This window comes from Oratosquilla oratoria, chromosome 2 (assembly GCF_046742065.1).
Source record: "Oratosquilla oratoria isolate Oo_2021 chromosome 2, ASM4674206v1, whole genome shotgun sequence".
In the NCBI taxonomy this organism is placed as follows: Eukaryota; Metazoa; Arthropoda; class Malacostraca; order Stomatopoda; family Squillidae; genus Oratosquilla; species Oratosquilla oratoria.
The window spans coordinates 38821287-38840117 of record NC_134778.1 but is presented as its reverse complement, the minus strand read 5'-3'; the positions used below and the strand labels follow the sequence as shown (position 1 = coordinate 38840117).

The window sequence follows — 18831 nt, the reverse complement described above, 5'->3', positions numbered from 1 at the left end:
GTGTGTAACGAGCGTTACACCTTGTGGCCAATTCGAACGCTTGAAAGCAGCACACATGTATAGATCTCGTGTATCTTCACACTTAGATGATCGTTGGCCGAGCGGGTTAGAGCGTCGCTACTTACGCGGAGGTCGAAGTGACGGCAGTTCGGACTCTGCCGCCAGCGACTCGAACCAAGAGTATGGTTCATTAAATTCCACGCTACAAAGTCCTCTTGAAGGGGCACCACCCTCGCCTCCTGATAGGAGGCAGTTCACGACGTTAAACTGAATAATCATCATCATCACTATCATCATCATCATCACACTACTTGAATTCCATCAAAATTTACGAACATAAAAAAGTGATAATCAGAGGCAGAAATACAGTAAAGTGACCTGACCTATTCAAACAGGCCTTGAAGGCTACTTACTCATCTCTTAACCCACCCTCATTATGTATTTGAGCAGTGAATAGCGAAAGTCTACTACGACTATGTGGGACTATTCAGGCTTTTTAAAAACGTGTACTAACACTTGTGCACAACTGGTAGATGTAAAAGAAAAATAAACAAATAAATAAAAATGTACACGAGAGGTATTTTCGTCGGCAGAATAAAAGAGGGTACACCTTCATGCAGTGACACAATATTTGACGCCGTAGAGCCAAACCATAGTGTATAAATGGTATGATAACAAGTGAAGCTCCCAAATACATATACAACAGTCATGCATATTAATATACACTTTCCTACAAATGTATATATTATAATAGTTTTCCACACATACTGTACACACACACACACACGCACACACACACACACACACATATATATATATATATATATATATATATATACATCAAGAGATTTCCCCCCCTTATAAGGGAGGTAGCCAAGTCAAAGGCACGTAGCCGCTCCCACCCATTTCACTCCCCTCCACCACCCTTCCCCCCTCTCATCTTAGCTGCTCATAGATAACGGGTCATCCCTGTATCCCGCCCACTGGCCTGGGTCAGAAGCAATGTAGCAAGACACATTACACAGTGTGTGTGTGTATGTATTATGTATGTGCGAGCTTGTGTATGTTTGTGTAGTCTTACATTCTTATAAAACAGATATAGTAAGGTTCACCATGGACTTGGATCACATGCTGGACACTTAATCAACAGCTATTACTCTCCCTGATGAGATTTGCGAGTTCTTATAGCACGATCTCTCTCTCTCTCTCTCTCTCTCTCTGTGTGTGTGTGTGTGTGTGTGTGTGTGTGTGTGTGTGTGTGTGTGTGTGTGTGTGTGTGTGTGTGTGTGTGTGTGTGTGTGTGTGTGTGTGTGTGTGTGTGTATTAAAAGAGGAAGGTTATGCTCTCGACTTTAGTTCAATTTATGTCTATCGCAATTTTTCTTTGACAATCTTGTGATGAGAATAGCATTATGGGAAAGTGACGTGTCCAAAAATCGACACACGCTATGGGACCCGAGGGTGTCTCCGGACGACCGACACTGGGGGAACGACTCCCCCGCGCTCATTAACGCTCACGGTTGCAGATCATGTAGTTTATTTTATGACCAATTTTTTCCCGCCATCCTGAGCTCAAATTATGTCTTTGTACAGTCAGATTCCAAAGTCCACCGAAAGTTGTGTTTTCTCATATGCAGTGAATGTCAACCTACTGGGGATATTTTCGCAATACTTCAATGTGACACATTTTGCAACATTATAAGAGTATGGTGATTAAGGCATCATCTGTCACAAGGTAGGGATAAGACAAACTTGTCGATGAACTTTGGAATCTGTGCACATGAGTGATACAGCTGACAACCCGCGGCGCTTCATGTGACGTCATGTATTACTCGTATATCACGGAACCCATTCCTGTGAGTTCTCTCGTTCTCTAGTACGAGTGATGCTCACGTTCATCTTCTCGTGGTTTGACACATTTCGATGTTCACTCGAAGGAGCTCGGTGAGGGTAAATTGCCACTCGAGGATTTCGTCGCGTGGTCGGACAGCAATTTGCCTTTTCTTGTGACTGCCGCGACGCTATTGAGCCAATCTGCCCGGCACATCATCGTAGCGGAGGAGAGGAGAGCATTCCATTGGCTGCGCTCAGGGAGAGGGGACCACTCCCCGTAATATATCGCGTATCACTTCCGTGTGCACAAAACCTACTTGACCGCTTCTGCTGCTGCCACAGTAAGATACAGTTGGGGGAGATTTCAAGTGCATTACTACCTTTGTGCCGTCATTCTAAGCCCGTTGTAACAATAATAGGAGGTGAAAAGAATTATAATTATGCGATCAAGTCTAGAGGTCCTAGTTCGGGAAAATTGCCCTCGTCAGTCAATTGGACTGAGAGTTCTTGACGTTGTTCGACGACTTCTCATGAGAAATGCGGATTCTTAGGAATATTCCTTTTACATAAGTTAATGTGCGTGAATTATATGCATATTTTCCTGTATACAACTACGAACACTAAAAAGATATAAAAAGTAGAGGAAAACAAGGCCCACAAATGTGCCCCAGACAGAGCAAAAAAAATATAACACAGTCTAGTCAAGTATAGACGATTATTTTACTGTGGACCGTAGTAATATCACAAAAAATAATACCCACAGCATAGTATTTAAGACAGTGTTTCCCAAACCTTTCCAATACGTGAGCCCTTTCAGTATTACCAAAACCTACCATAACCCCCACCTTTATAACTCTTCTGAAAACTTACTAATTATTAATACCTCAGATACATTACTTTAAACTTTATCAATCACAGCAGAGAGAGTCCAACCCTAAAATAACTTATTTTTCAGCATCGTGAGCTCATACACTTAATTAAGTCAATGGTTTTTAACCGATTCTACTATTTACAATATTGTTCAATTCGCAAACAGCTCCGTAAAGCCCAACAGGTTTGTTTGCATTTCCTTTGTATGCTTCACCGTGGTTTTTCAACTTTTCATGGATGAGGTAAATTCGGTGGGCAAATGTGAGGGTGATGGGCAGGGCGATGGATATGATAAGTAAGAATGGGAGTGTTTGCTGAAGACTCTGCTCTTATGCCTGAATTAGAGGAGGGTGTAAGGCAGTTTGTGACGGAGTTCGGAAAGGTATATGATAGGAGAAACTTGAAATAAATGTGGGTAAATGTAAGGTGATGAGATTTACAAAGGGTGAGGTAAATCTTAAAAAAGCTAGAGAAAGTGAATAATTGTAAGTATTTAGGGTGACATATAGCAGGGAACGGAGGAGTACGGTTGAGGTAAACTGTAAAGTGAGGGAAGCAGCTAAATGAACTGGAAGAATGAAAAGTTTCATGAGAAAGTATCTAGGGATGGCAGCAAAGAGAAAACTGTATGAAGGGGTGATTTGGCACTGTTTGGGACAGAAACTTGGAACAGAAAGGTCGCAGAAAGGAGAAACATAAATGCGTTTGAAATGGACTGTTTGGGAAGTATGGTGGGAGATACAAGGATGGGTATAGTAAGAAATGAGGAAATGAAGCGGAGAGCGGGGGTAGAAAGAGAGGTCGGAGATAGGGTTGCTCAAAGAGTACTGGGATGGTTCGGACATGTGGGAAGAATGAGCGAAGAAATACTAGCTAAAACCAAAAGTGTAGAAGGCATAGCTGAATGGAGGATAGAACGGGTGGATTGGGTGGAGATGGCCTTGGGTAAAAGGGGAATGTCTGTTGAGTAGGGAAGTGAGAAGGCCGGAGATAGGTGTGAGTGGAGAATGGTTGTCAATAGATGATAAACTGACGCAACCCGAAGGGATTTTCCCTTGTCTTCTCATATCTATTCGTGAAGGGAGGGTCGCCATGTAAATGAAGCAGTGGGGGTAAACCAGCTTCAGTTTTCGGACTGTGCTGTGGTACTGTCTCTTGCTGCATTGCTTCTGACCCTGAGAGGGGCAACACACGGATGTTGGATGAGTATGACTTGATAAGGAATTCTTGACAAAATCCCAGAGGACAAAATCCCAACTTCTTATTCCAAAAGTGAACAAACTCCCAGTCTGAGGTCAAAATGTAAAATAAAGGTACACACACATCTAAAATTATAACAAATAACACGTTTATACACTCATATGTAGTAAATATATCATACATGTAATTAACAATATAATCAAACTCATATTCTCATTCTTAATAACTCATCATTACAAAAGATAACCAAGTTCTTTGTTCTGATCAGTTCTTAAGATATGTTAGCAAGATAAAAATGTGTCACTGTAGTAACCAGCTCATGTATCAAGAAGTGTCAACAAGATAAAAAAAAAAGTGTCCAAGTAACTAGCAGCTAACACCTGCCTGAAAACTGATTTCACACATGATACCTGACACCAGTTCTCTAGAGGTGGCAAGTCAAAATCAATGTGTTGTCAATATGTGATCAGTTTACACCTTATCTTACAGCTTCACAGATGCCATCAAATTTGAATTGTTTTACTACCTGTGTTGAGATGTCAGCAAGATCAAAGTAGTAATCAGTTTACCAGATGCCAACCAATGTTGGCTGTATCCGATATATACCATTGTAAAAACACGTGTCTTATGGATTCTAATAAAAATATGTATATGTACGTCCTTATTTTGCATTTTAACCTGAGTAAATGGGGATTTTATCCTGTCACTCTGGTAAAAATACGCTGGTTTTCGCTAGAATAAAGACTTTAAAGAGCGCCATCATAAAAAATAGTAGTAATAATAAAATGACTGACTTAGCCTTCCCTTCGGCATGGGGCCATGTCTACTTTCAGCCAGCGATTTGAAATAAAAAACGTAGAATCATTGTAGTGAAGGGCTTAATCTGAAAGCCATTAGAACAATTACTCTACTTAAGTCTTAAATACAGCAATACTGTAAATCGAAACAATTCCAATACTTTCACTGTGGAGCAAGCTTTCCCTACTTGGATAAAACCCCTTGGCATTAGACAGAATCAATGTTAAGGTCACAGAGCGCAACAGAGAGGTTGTCACTCCTTCCCCGACTTACCCCAGGTCTCGGACACGAGACTGATGGAGATCTCTTCGCCGGCCGTCCCCCGGGAGACCGTCACGTGGCGCGACACGCTGCCCGCGTTCCGCAAGCGCGTGTCCCTGTGCACGATGCCGCAGCCACAAAAACCACGGGCGTCCATGAAAAAAAGAAAAAGAAAAAAAAAGAGAGATAATTTGAGAACTTGTGGAAGACGAAGAAAAGAAAAGAGGACGAAGGCGAACAAAAAATGAAATAGGAAGAAAAGAACAGTAGAGGAGGAAAGATGAGGATTGATGAAAAAGTGGAACAAGAGGAAGAGGATGGCGAATCAAGGAAAAAAATAGTTTCACGTAAATTAATATACAATCTATCAGTATCCATTTGATTGCTTAAATGATAAAATGCATAAATATATAAATTGCACAACATACATTCAAAACACATCGATTTGGAAAATGGTAGAGGGATTTTGGGTTTTGAAGGGGTTACTCGTCCCTCCTCCCGTCCCCTCCGATGACGCCTTTGAGAAACATGGGTCTCGTTGCGTCAGGCAATTTTATTCAGACGAGGATATCTGATGGCGTCAGCGTCAAAAACCAACGAGTCACCGCTCAGCCTCTCTCATTTCATCGCACTTCACCGAAGCAGTGTCGTCGTCAATCACCAACGGACTGCCACAAGATTCAGCTGAGGGAAGGACGGTGGGAGTAGGGGGTTTGATCGCACAAACTGAGGGGCATAGTTGAGGACAAACCATAATCAATTATGTCAAGGATAAACGTGGACTTTTTCGGGAGGATATACGAGTAGACGGTCAAAACGAGGTGGCTCACGTCACTTATTATTACTGGATTTTACTTTTTTATTTGTTTGTTTAGTTATCATTCTTATGAACTGCATTGTGTTTGAGATGAAATGTCTCAGAAGTATGGCAGGGGTTATTAAGTTGGATAGAGTGAGAAACGGAGTGAGGAGGAGAGCGGGAGTGGAAAAGGAGATGACAGATAGAGCTCATGAAAGATTATTGGGATGGTTTGGACACATGAAAAGAATAAGTAATGAAAGATTAGTAAAAGAGGTGTGAAAGACAGAGGTGGAGAGAGTGAATTTGAGGGGACGACCGAGGATGAGATGGATAGATAGGGTGAAGGGAATGTTAAACAAGAGGGAAATATCTGTTGAGCAAGGAAGGAAGAAGGCAGGATTTAGGAATGAGTGGAGAGTGTGTATAGATTATACTGTTATGCGAGGGGTGCTAGTGGGTACTTCTATGTGAATGTTATTTTGACGAAGCTCGAATGGATTTCTCTCCGTCATATCTCTCTTTTTTTCATGAGCGGACGTAGAGGTGGGGGGTCACCAATTACGTGAAGCGGCCTTGCTGTGGATGGACTGTGTCTTGCTACATTGCTTCTGACACCGGGGAGCGGGCGGGATACAGGGACGACCCGTCATTCATGAGGAGCTAAGGTGAGAGGGGGCAAGGGTGATGGATGGAAGCGGAATGGATGGGAGTAGGTACGTGCCTTTGACTTGGCTACCTACCTTATATGGGGAAAGACTCTTGGTATATAGATAGCTGAACTTCAGCCTCTCCATGTCCGCCGTTAAACTTCATTTTCATTATTATTTTCTATCTGTTTGTTTATTTATTTATTTTTGTTTTGTATCATGGTTACTGTCCTTCTAGACTTGGTGAGTGCCTCTCCTGTTTAGGAGACCCTAGAGAACGCTAAAATGTTCAGAAATGCCTCGCTCTTTTTCAGTGCATTTACCTTTAGCACAATTTATATATATATATATATATATATATATATATGATATATATATATATATATATATATATATATATTGTACACACATACACAAACATCGGAATTTTATTTCGAATTGTTCTTCGTTTTTTCCCTTTCCGCAATAACCCTCCGTTGATGTTCGTTTCATTCAATTATTGTTGGAAGTTTTGCAGTTTTTTTAAGTTATGCTGTCTGATTGGCGATATTATTCAGCTGAGGGAAGACCACATGGCAAGTGATCACGATGAATTTTGCCCTCTTTTCAACTTGATTGTCCTTTTAGGAAGAGTTTTCTCATTCCATTTTTCTGGTTTCATGTCTGTGGCTTTTATTTTCTAACACCTTTTATGTGGACTTTATATTCTAGTTTAGCAGTTGTTCATCATGAATTTTGACCCATTTTTCATTATATTGTCCTTTTAAGACTGTTTTTCATTTTCAAATATCATTCTCCCAAATTTCTGGCTGCGGTTTTTTTTTCCAATGCCTTTTCTGGGGACTTTACGTTCTAGTGTAATAGTTGTTCATAATGAACTTTACCCTACTTTTCATTATGTTATCCTTTTACGATCGTTTTTCATTTCCAAATACCATTTTCCTAAATTTCTGTGTCCGTGTTCTTTTTCTAATGCTTTTACTGGGGAGTTTATGTTCTAGTATAGCTGGTTCTTTTACGTTCTAAAAGTATGGCGTTTTCTTTTCCAATTTGCAAAAATTTCCAAAGATATTTTTGCTTCTCCTATTGTCATACCTTTCATCTTTGAAATGCCCGTTGTAGTCGACAGCTTTTCCAGTGCTTTCATTCATTCTGAATTCGAACCAACAACCCCCGAAGATGCTTCCCGAAACTCGTTCAAGGTCTCTTCGTCCCTGAGACCGTCTTGGAGGGTCTCTCTGGATGCTCTCGGTTGCCAAGACACAGTCCTTGGCTTCTAAACCTCAATACTATCCATGTCGACATAGGCGAAGTACACGTAGACGATTCCTTCGTCGTCTACGATAGACTGCTTCCGAGGCGCGTGGTGTGCTCACATCTGTTGGCCTATTTCATTGCAAGTAGAGCGGGATCAAGACCGCCACAATCAAAAGGTATATCAGACACAAAAGACATTGTTTTAGCCAGATGACCACCGCGATCTTCCTTTCGCGCCCTATGTAGGAGGAGATCCTTTCTCGAGGAATCCCTTCATTTCTAACCTTCACCCTCAAGTCCATGTTCCCGGGTGTGGTTTGGGAGCACTCTTTCATTCTAATGGACAGTGGGGACTCGTTACTTTCATTTCTCGTACATATATCCATATTTTCCGTTGTCGAAGGGCTTTCATTATTCAGAACCAGTCTTGCCTATGAAGAGAAGATGTCTGTCGTGGTTACGGGGCGCAGGTCCGTGGCCAACGTTTCCGAATGAAGGGTCCTTGGACCACTTTCATTCAACGTTTCTTTATTCAACTCGGGAAAGTTATCACCTTGGGAGTCTAGTGTCGCCATTGTGGTATTATGACAATTCATATCATCATGACTGTCAGTGTCACTTAAGTCTTCATATAAACATATTTCATTATTAAAGCCCTCGATTTCTTTCTTTAGAAGAGGTTCTGCTATTGGCATAAATCGGGTATTTTCTAACCCGATGTTGATTTGAGGATCACTTTGAGGGAGTAGAGGGTATTTCATTGACATATTACGGACATGAGAGCGAAAGACCTCATATTCATTCAGAGTGGTTATAGAGCATTCAAAATTATCCCCAGAAGCATCCATAACATTTCGTAAATCTCTTAAATTTCTATCTATCTTTCTTGCCATAAGGACTGTAATAAAACTTTCCCCGTTGATTTCAAATCCATTAAGATTATCTACTTGTTTTCCAGTTCTCGAATCTTCAGAAAGTGCCTTGGTCTTTTCTTCCGTCTCTTTCTATAGTTTTTCAATCGAATTCATACTTTCATAATCTTTCGTCTGTTCATTCTTCCTGTATTGATATAAAGACTGTTCTTGCTTTCCAAAGCAGTAATTTGATAATTCTTTTTCTAATAAGTTTTCTAGGTCATGGGCCAATATATCGATCCCAATGCTTGAAATTTCCGGTTTAATTTTCATATCCTATACAAAAGGAGGACAATTCTCTAAATGAAATTTATTTTCATAGCCACTATTAAAATTCCTATTATTCCTTTCAGAGTCTTGCTTTAAGTGATAATTTGGCCTTTGTTCTTCACATTCCAAGTGTTCAATTGACTCTCCTAAACTTGTGCTCTCAGTGCTGAACGTTTCTTCTTCCTTGTAGGGTCTTATTTTCAAACATTTTTCGAGCTTTCTGACACTTGTTTTAACTTTCTTCTTAACATTCAATGCCTTTGTCAATTTTAACTTTATGGTCTTAAGTTTTTCTCCAAGAACTTTTTTATTATTTGTTTTATTTTCATTAGAGACATTATGGCTCCTATTCTTTCCGTTGCAGGCGAACTCCCAAGGTGTCTTGGCCCGGTGGCCGAGGGCTTTGGCAAAGGACTTGAAACTCGTCGGCATTGGTGGCCGAAAAGAAGGTCAACCTGACCTTCCTTCGCGTCCCAAGGTCAAGGAAGGTCAGGGGACTGTCAGATGGGGACTGTCAGATAGGCCTCTCTCTCTCTCTCTCTTGGAAAGTTTTTCCTTTTCTGTCTCATATTCGTCTGTCTTCTCTGCTCTATGTTCTATGTTTTTCTTCTAAATTTGCTCTCTCTTTTTCTTTCTGAAATATTACAGTATGTTCTCCTTTTTTGCTTAATTTACTCTTGGCATGCTATCTTTCCCCTTTACTTTGTCTTCTTTCTTATCCCTCCCTCTTTTCCGGTCTACGTTCTTTTTTTCTTCTTCTTAAGTTACACTGATTTTTTTTCTTTCCTTTCCTGCATTTCAATTTACTTTTCCTCTCCTGTGACTTTTCTTTATTTCACTAATTTTCCTTTCCACTTTTCCTTTCTTCCACACACACACACACACACACTTACCTTTCCTTTTTTCTTTCCTTTTCCTCCACACACACACACACACACACACACACACACACGACTCGTGGCGCAGTGGTAGAGTTCCTGGCCGCCACTACGGCGGTCCGGGTTCGAATCCTGCCCATGACTGAAATAATTTCAGTATCGCTGAGCTGCGAGTTGTTACTCCAACTCTTGTGGGCGGGGAGTTGGGTGTATGTGTGTGTGCGTGTAAGGTCAGCATTACCCGTAGATCGGTCATATATAAGCTCTGAGCTCTCTTCCGGGCGGGAAACAACTGTCGATCTCCAGTCCAACACGTGATCCAGGACCATGGTGAATCTCACACACACATGGACGTCGCCGCTCTTCTTATTCCACAAGCTGAATCAAACCGTCTGCTGGCAGTTCGCATGATAAAACGTTGCTATGTATGCTACAGTATGTAGGCGTTAAAAGTTGCAAAACGTTACTCAGTCGCAAAACGTTTTCAAAACGTTGATATCAGAGGAACCCTGCCACCTCGCCCAGTTTGTTGCAACGGAGGCGAGAACATTTTTCTATTGACTTATCATTATTATTATCATTATTGCTAGAGTTGTTGTTTTTGTTGTTGTTGGATGCTCGCTGGAAGCGAAGGTCGCAGTGATGGTGGTTCGTACTCTGCTACCGGCGAGTTGAGCTAAGGTCATGGTTTATTAAATTTCACGCCGCAATGTACTCTGTAAGGAGCACCGGCCTAGCCTCTTGATAGGGAGACGGGAGTTGTTGTTGTTGTTATTATCAATAATAATGATAATGGCAATAATAATAATAATAATAATTAAAATAATATCATTATTATTATTATTTTCATAAGTTCTTTTAATCTTGACTACTTTCTATGCAAAGGTTATCACCATCCAGTTCTTCCAGTTTCCACGACGGAAGACGTCTACCCGGATTATTCCGGAGAGGAGTTGGAGCCATTTTCCTTTGGCAGGACAGAATCTGGGTGAATTAGAAATTATATACTAGACGACTACGCGTACAAATTATGTTTTCTAGATTGTGTCCAAACCTATGCTGATATCTGGACTTTTTTTTTTACTTATAGTTAGTGTTGGATCAATCAATTATTGCCTCGAGTTTTATCAAGTAGAAAACCTGCAACCATACAGTGGCTAACAGCAGTCCTCAGAACATACCTCTAGGAAGAAACTTTGGACTGCTGTCTGTGTGGGACTATATCTATGCCACCGGCTGAAAGTGAATGGAGACCAGTCACCGGTTGTCGCCTCCCCATATGTGAAAACGTGTACGATATATAGATGAAGTTGATAAAGAGATATCTTAGGTCCAGTCCGGGATCCGAGAGTCAGCCTTTCAGGGCTGCACCTTCCGATGAGGGAAGAGGATGGCGGGTCTTTTAAAAATGGGAAGCTTCGCAGGCCATCTTGCAGGACTATCCCCTGTTATTGCTCCCTCAGTGCTGGATTTTCAGACAGAGAGAGAAATAAGGTACATCATCTGAAAGATCCGTGCGGGGTTGCTGAAAGCTGGAGGTGAGGCCATATCTGCAGGTTGCATGCAATGCTGTCTGATGTCTGGCAGTCCGGTACCATTCACTGGAAATAGGGTAGTCGTCCCTATCAGGAAGGGTAAAGGGGACCGGCAAAACTGTAACAACTACCGAGGTATTACACTGCTCAGTGTGTCAGATAAAGTATGCAATTGGCAATTACCCACGAGAGAAACATCATTTGGGGACGGCTGTGTTATACAGAGGAACAGTAGTATAGCAACCACCTGATGGACTGGAAAAATACAGAACTGATGCACGAGCCTGAACAAATCCGGAGAAAATACTTGGAAACAACCATTATCCATGAATCTAACGCAGTCGAGCAAACGAGAGGCATGTTTAACATTTTATCCCATTTGATTCCTTTGCCTCTATTTGTAAAAAAAAATAATAATAATAGAAAAAAAAAATGGAAAGCTATCCTTATTTGCCCTCCTCACCTTATTTCCTCACTCTTGATTTTGCCCATCAACGATGGAAAAATGCAGCCTCACTTTATTTCTTCCACTTACGGTTTTGTCCACCTGCGGTCAACAAATGTCTTCCTTCACATGGACAATGCTCCTCATCGTCCCTAGGCTCCAGAGACCTTCCCCCTACCCCACTTGGTATTCCTATTTATTCTCAGATACTTTGTGTGCAGGGCCTCAAAGAGAAATTTTGCAAGGCGGTACAAGACCCCTTTGATGCACCCATGCAGGAAAAGATGTTTCTCATAACTGAGGACTTGATGTCCAGTCTAAACAACTAGGCCTACAATAATCAATAATAAATATCAATGGAAAGAAGTGTGGTGTGATAAGTACAGTGATGTTTGTGCATGTAAGTGTAAGTCCATGTTGGGCTGGAGGTACTGTGGGTGGGTGTTCTCAAGCACGAGCGTACCCCCCCCCCCCCACACACACACGTCGGTCGAGGTGACAGCGAATTTCGGACTCCGGAGTTATCCAAGAATTTCGAGGATCACAGCGACAAGCAAGTACCTGTGTTGCATTTATAGGGAAGGGGAAAGCTCGTGGTGTAGTGGAAAGGTGATGAAAAAGCAGAAGGGGAGGGATTACTGAGGGAAATGGAAGGAAATAAGGAAGGGGAGGACTTGGTCCAGGAGGCCAGGTGACTTATAAACAAACGAAGGCCGGATGATTTTGGTGAAGAAGGGATTAGCAAAAATGTAAAGATTAGAAATATAGATAAGAGCAGCACAATGGAAGGTGAAGATAATAATTTCCATGGATTTAATGAGGGGGGGGGATACCAACCTCCCCCGATTAGCAAGCCTAGAGGAAAAACTTGAGAAAATGACCGAACATTGGGAGAGTAGGTTCGGTCAACTTACACGGATTGCGCAGAGTTGAAAAATTGGAAGAACTAGAGAAGGTGAACAAAAACCTAACTAAAGAAATAGAAGAATTAAAAAGACAGTTAAAAGAAGTAAAAGATGAGAATGAGGAATTAAAGAGGAATAATAAAGAGAATAAAGAGTCCATAACAAAAGAAGCACAGGGTTGGAAAAAAATCCAAGAGAACAGCAAAATTGCATTTAATGATATAATAAAACAGCAGATGAAAGAACAAACTGAAGACACAGTTATTAAAGTGATGAGACAGAAGGAGAATATAGTAAGAGACTTAGCAGATAAAAAGAAATGTATAATTATATTAGGAATGGAAGAGAAGTATAATCTAAATAGAACCACAAGAATCAAAGAGGAAAAAGAAAAAGTAAACAGTTTACTAGAATTAGTTCAGGAAGATGAACCTGAAATAGCAAAACAAGTTGAAGAAATGTATAGGCTCGAAAAATATAGTACAGATAAGACCAGACCAATTAAGGTTAAATTCAGGTCACAAACGACAGCAGAGAATATCTTAGCAAAAACAGGGAAACTAGCAGACAGTGAACATTATAAAAAGGTATGGATAAAAAGAGAAATGAATAAAGAGGAAAGAGAGGATGAGAAGACAAAAAGACAAGAAGCTAAAGAAAAAAAACGAGAAGAGATCAGAGTCAGAAAAAGAGGAATTCTATTGGAGAGTAGTGAATATGAAAGCGAGGAAAGGGGTCATAACAGAGAAAAACAAAAGGGAAACAGAAAATACAATGGAAGTAGCAGGAAATTAAGAGTGTCTTACACAAATATAGATGGATTAATAAAAGTGTAAGACATGATGCATATAATTATTGGATTAGAAACAGAGACACAAAACAAAGTGGTGGAGTTATGTCTCTGACTAAGAAGAATATAAACGTGAGGAGTGTCACATATGGAAAGAATAGAGTAGGAATGATTATGATCGAAGTGGAAGACAGAGATACGAAGAGCAGAAAGTTTGTAATAAATTATGTGCCTCCAAAAACAGCCTCGTGGGAAGAGAGTGAAAATAAAAGTATGTTAGAAGACACAAGGATAACATTAAATAAAATAATGGAAGATGGAAGAATAGTCATTATGGGGGACTGTAATTGCAAAGAAGTCTGCTGGGAAGAGATGACAGTAAAGGGTGGAGACGACTCATGGGGAAATGTTCTACTCGAGATGATTATTGACCATACAATGACACAATGGATACAAGAGAACACTAGGTATAGAAATGAAGAAGAACCATCGAGACTAGACCTAATAATCACATATGAACCTGAAATAGTGGAAAAGATTGAATATAAGACACCAATAAGTAAAAATGACCACATATTGATTGAACTGGAACTAAATGAGGAGAAATACATGAAAAGAAATTAACAATATAGAAAACGAAGAATGATGTATGAAAAAACAAAATTTGATAAAATAAGAGAATTCTTTCAAAAAGAAAACTGGGATAGAATATACAAAGAGGAAACAACAGTGGAAGCGAAATGGAATATTTTGACAAAAATTTATAAAAAAAAAAAAAAAAAAAAGGAGTGGAAAGGTATGTCCCAAGACAAAAGCAAGAAAAAGAATATGTAAAGTGCTGGTACAACAAAAGTTGTAGGGAGTTAAAAGACAAAAGAGATAAAGCTTGGACCAAATAGAAGAAAGACAAAAGACCTGAAAAATGGAAAATATATACTAGTTATAGAAATGAATATGTACAAGTGCGCAGAGAGGAAAAGAGAAAATATGAAAAGATGTCATAGAAAAATGTAAAGATCAACCAAAACTATTTTACAGATTTGTAAACAAACTGAAAAAACAAAAAAGAATTAGAGAAATTACAAGGAGTTGAATACACAAAGGAAATAGAAATGGCAGAAATTATGAGCAAACATTTTAAATTGGTGTTTACAAGGGAGAACATACTACAGTACCTGGAGAAATCGAATGGGAAGAGAAAGTCCCCCCTATGAAAGAAATAGAAGTAACAAAGAATGAAATAATGAAACACTTGAGTAACCTTGATGTCAGAAAATCGCATGGACCACATGAAATAGCAAACTGGATTTTGAAAGAATGCAGGAATGAACTGGCAGACAAAATACATAGCATAATAAACAGTTCCTTGAAAGAAGGAAAAGTTCCAAAACATTGGAAAAAAGCAAATATAGTACCTATACATAAAGGGGGAAATAAAGAAGACCCTACCAACTATAGACCAGTCTCTCTAACAAGTACAATAGCAAGAATTTGTGAAAGAATTATCAAAAGTAGATGGGTAAGGTATTTAGAAAAAAAAAACGTGCTAAATCCAAGGCAATTTGGATTCAGAAAAGGACGATCATGTGTCACCAATTTAATATGTTTCTATTCAAGGCTAATAGACATAATACAAGAAAGAGATGGATGGGCTGATTGTGCATTTCTAGACCTAAAAAAAAGCTTTTGACAAAGTACCACATAAGAAGTTGCTTGAGAAATTAGAAACTGCAGGAGGAATACAGGGCAAACTGATTAAATGGATGGAAGACTTTTTGCAAGAAAGAAAAATGAGAGTAGTGATAAGAGACAAACACTCAAATTGGGATGAAGTAATAAGTGGTGTTCCACAAGGAACAGTTCTGGCCCCAATAATGTTTGCTATATATATTAATGATATGGATGAAGAAATTGAGTTATATGAGCTTCTTTGCAGATGATGCAAAACTGTTAAAAAAAAAGTGAACACTGAAGAAGATTGTGAGTCACTACAGAGTGATCTCAATAGAGTATGGAAATGGAGTAGGAAGTGGGAGATGGAGTTCAATACTAAAAAGTGTAGTATAATGGAATTTGGAAAAAGCAAAAAAAGAATAGTACGATCATATAAATTGGGAGAAGGAATAAAAAAAAAGTAGAAAATGAGAAGAACCTGGGAGTCATTATTATGAATAATATGTCACCTGAGAAACATATAAACAAGATTTTTGGAGAAACTTATAATTTAATAAGAACAATCAAAGTGGCATTTACATACCTGGATGAAGAAATGGAGAAGAAAATACTAATCACTCTGATAAGACCAAAATTGGAATATGCATCAACGATGTGGTCACCAAGTACAAAAAATTGTATAACAAAACTTGAAAGAATACAAAGAGCAATTACAAAATTGGCACCAACACTCAAAACTATCATATGAAGAAAGACTAGCAAAACTTGAGCTACGAACATTAGAGCAAAGATGAGAGGAGATTTGATAACTATTTACAGAATCATGAAAGGAATAGAAACTATTGATAGAGAGTATCTAATAAAATGGGATGATTGAAATACAAGAGGAGACGGAAAGAAAATCAAGAAAGACAGCTATAGAAGAGATCTGAAAAATAACAGCTTTCCTCACAGAGTAATAGACATTTGGAACAAGTTAGATGAGAAAGTGGTGTGTGGAAAAACAATATATGAATTTAAAAACAGTTTAGATAAAATGAGATATGAAGACGGGACACTACGAGCATAGCTCCCCTTCCCGTAAAATACAACTAGGTAAATACACACACACACACACACACACACACACACACACACACACACACACACCATCCTCTTGCTTAAGTGGGACAGTAATGTTGGACCAGTACATTTTTTTTAAATCAGAATGAGAACTCGTGACCTCACCAGTGTGCCGTATCCTTGCATGTACAGTACATACATTTGATTTAAATGTGTGTACATAGGTCATTACAGATGTACACACACATACACACACACGCACACGACTTGACGGTGCAGTGGTAGCGTTCGTGGCCGCCATTATGGTGGTCCGGGTTCGAATCCCGCCCAGGGCTGAAATAATTTCAGTATTGCTTTGCTGCAAATTGTTACTCAAACTCTTGTTGGCAGAGAGTTGGGAGTGTGTGCGTGTAAGGTCACAACATTACCCATAGATCGGTCATATATGAGCTCTGAGCTCTTTTTCGGGAGGGAAATAGCTGTCGATTACAAGTCCAACACGTGATCCAAGACCATTGTGAATCACACACACACACACTATATATATATATAATATATATATATATATACTGTATATACATATATAAAATAATTTTGAGGTAAAGGTGGGGTTGCATCAGGTATATGTCACGTCGCCATGGCCGTTCAATACATACATGGATGGGTGGTACAGGAGATAAATGTGGGGATAATGGACAGGGGATTGGTGGTAGAGATAATAGTGAGAGGTGAACCAGTTGTTAGTTGTTATTTGCGGACACTGCGTTTGAGGCAGTATCAGAGGAAATATTAAAGCATTTAGTGACGGAGTTTTGGAAGGTGATTTCCAAAGGGCGACTCCCTCCTCGAATTGATTTTTTTTCTTACTTTCTTAACATTTTATTTGTGTTGCATTTTCCATTGAGTTATATTGATACGTGTAACTTTTCTCCACAAATTCTATCAAAATTAAAATTATCATCATTTGCCCGCAGCAACGCGCGGGTAATTTGGCTAGTTTATCTATTATAATAATGTAGTAGATTCTGTCTATTTGTTTGTTTGTTCACGAACTCCTCCTAGGGTTTGGATTATAGACCCCCATAACCATATATATTCTAATACCCTATCACTCCAGGTACTTGGATAACTATATTACATTTCGAAAAAAAAATATTTTGGCTAGGGTTAAGGGTTAAAGGGGTATAGTGGGGTAACACGCCACTACTGTAGTATCCCCTTAAGACGATTAGTATTTTGTGACAAAAAATACTATGATTAAACAAATCATTGTAGGTGTTCATAGATATTATCTATATTTGTGATATTAATGTTGCCACAAACTATGATAGCCTTTGTAAGGAGAAAGCATGTAAATGTAAAATGATTGTATAATTTCACCAAATGTTTAAATATTAGTTATTTTTATTTTGCTTTTTCGCAGGCGGTAACATATTCGAGTTCAAAGATAATAAAAGGGTTATATTCTTTTCTTATGGCTGAATATATTTTATTTCCAAAGGGCGTCTCCCTTCTCAAATTTATTTTTTCTTACATTCTTAATATTTTATTTGTTTTACCTTTTCCATTGAGTTATACTGATGCATGTAACTTTTCTCCACAAATTCTATAAAAAATAAAATTATCATCATTTGCCCGCAGCAAAGCGCGGGTAATTTGGCTAATATATATATATATATATATATATATATGTATATATATATGTATATATATATATACATATGTATATATATATATATACATATGTATATATATATACATGTATATATATATATATATATATATATATATTATATATATATAAACACCAATATAATCTGACGTTTCAGCTAAATGTCTTCTTCAGAGTAACAGACACATACAGATGAACATAATCCATACGCCCGCAGCGGATCACATATATTCACATACATATATACAGTATATGTACGTGTATGCATGCACGTGTACAATCATGAATATATGTCAGCTCTTCTCTACAGCTTCCTCCCACCGACTGCTATCTTATACCAAGTAACCATGACCTAATGAGATAAATCAGTATTGACAGAGGAACAGGGAATCATCCTCCTCCTCGCCATGTGCATCTCTAGTTACTTGAGCGTGAACTACACAACACAATAAGAAGAGGAACTTAAGACACATCAACATCCATAAAACCGAGGCAGCTGGCTTCATTCCAAGAAGAACAGATCTATGGCCGCTTTCACACCAAGGTGGCACGTCGCACGTGGCAAGTGGCAGATGGCAAGTGACGAGAGGCACGGTAATTTCAGACCAAGGTATCACGTCGCCACGCTGGTTTGATGGCACGTAATGGTCACGTTTGACGTAACATGTAATAATCAACGCTTAACACACCGCTACATATAAAACAGATTCAGGGGACATACCTGTAGAGCAAAACGTCTCTGCTATGCAGTTCCATGTCTTGTCTTGTTCATCCTTCGAGATGTACTGAGGTGATGTTGTGTCATACAGACATTTGTATTTCTCCACAGCTTCTACAAATTTTATGTTAAATAGTTCGTTGTCTGGAAGAGGCATACTCGTAGTTGTGCACGAGAGCAAGCACAAAAGACAACTGACAACAAAAAAGACAACTGTTTCCTACAAGGCTGCGTGTCCCTCTCATCAGGCAGTGTTGTCACATGTGCTTGCGCAAATCTGTCTAGTCTCTTGAAAACTAAT

General features: G+C 39.2%; 1 long non-coding RNA gene across 1 annotated transcript in view; it reads right to left on the bottom strand.

Annotated features, from left to right (window-relative positions):
• Positions 1 to 5010: 5010 nt before the first annotated feature.
• Positions 5011 to 18831, bottom strand: part of LOC143033906 (uncharacterized) — a 23725-nt gene continuing 9904 nt past the window's right edge. The window contains exon 3 of the long non-coding RNA XR_012967204.1: positions 5011 to 5077. This is a non-coding gene — a long non-coding RNA (uncharacterized LOC143033906). The remainder of the gene's footprint in view (positions 5078 to 18831) is intronic.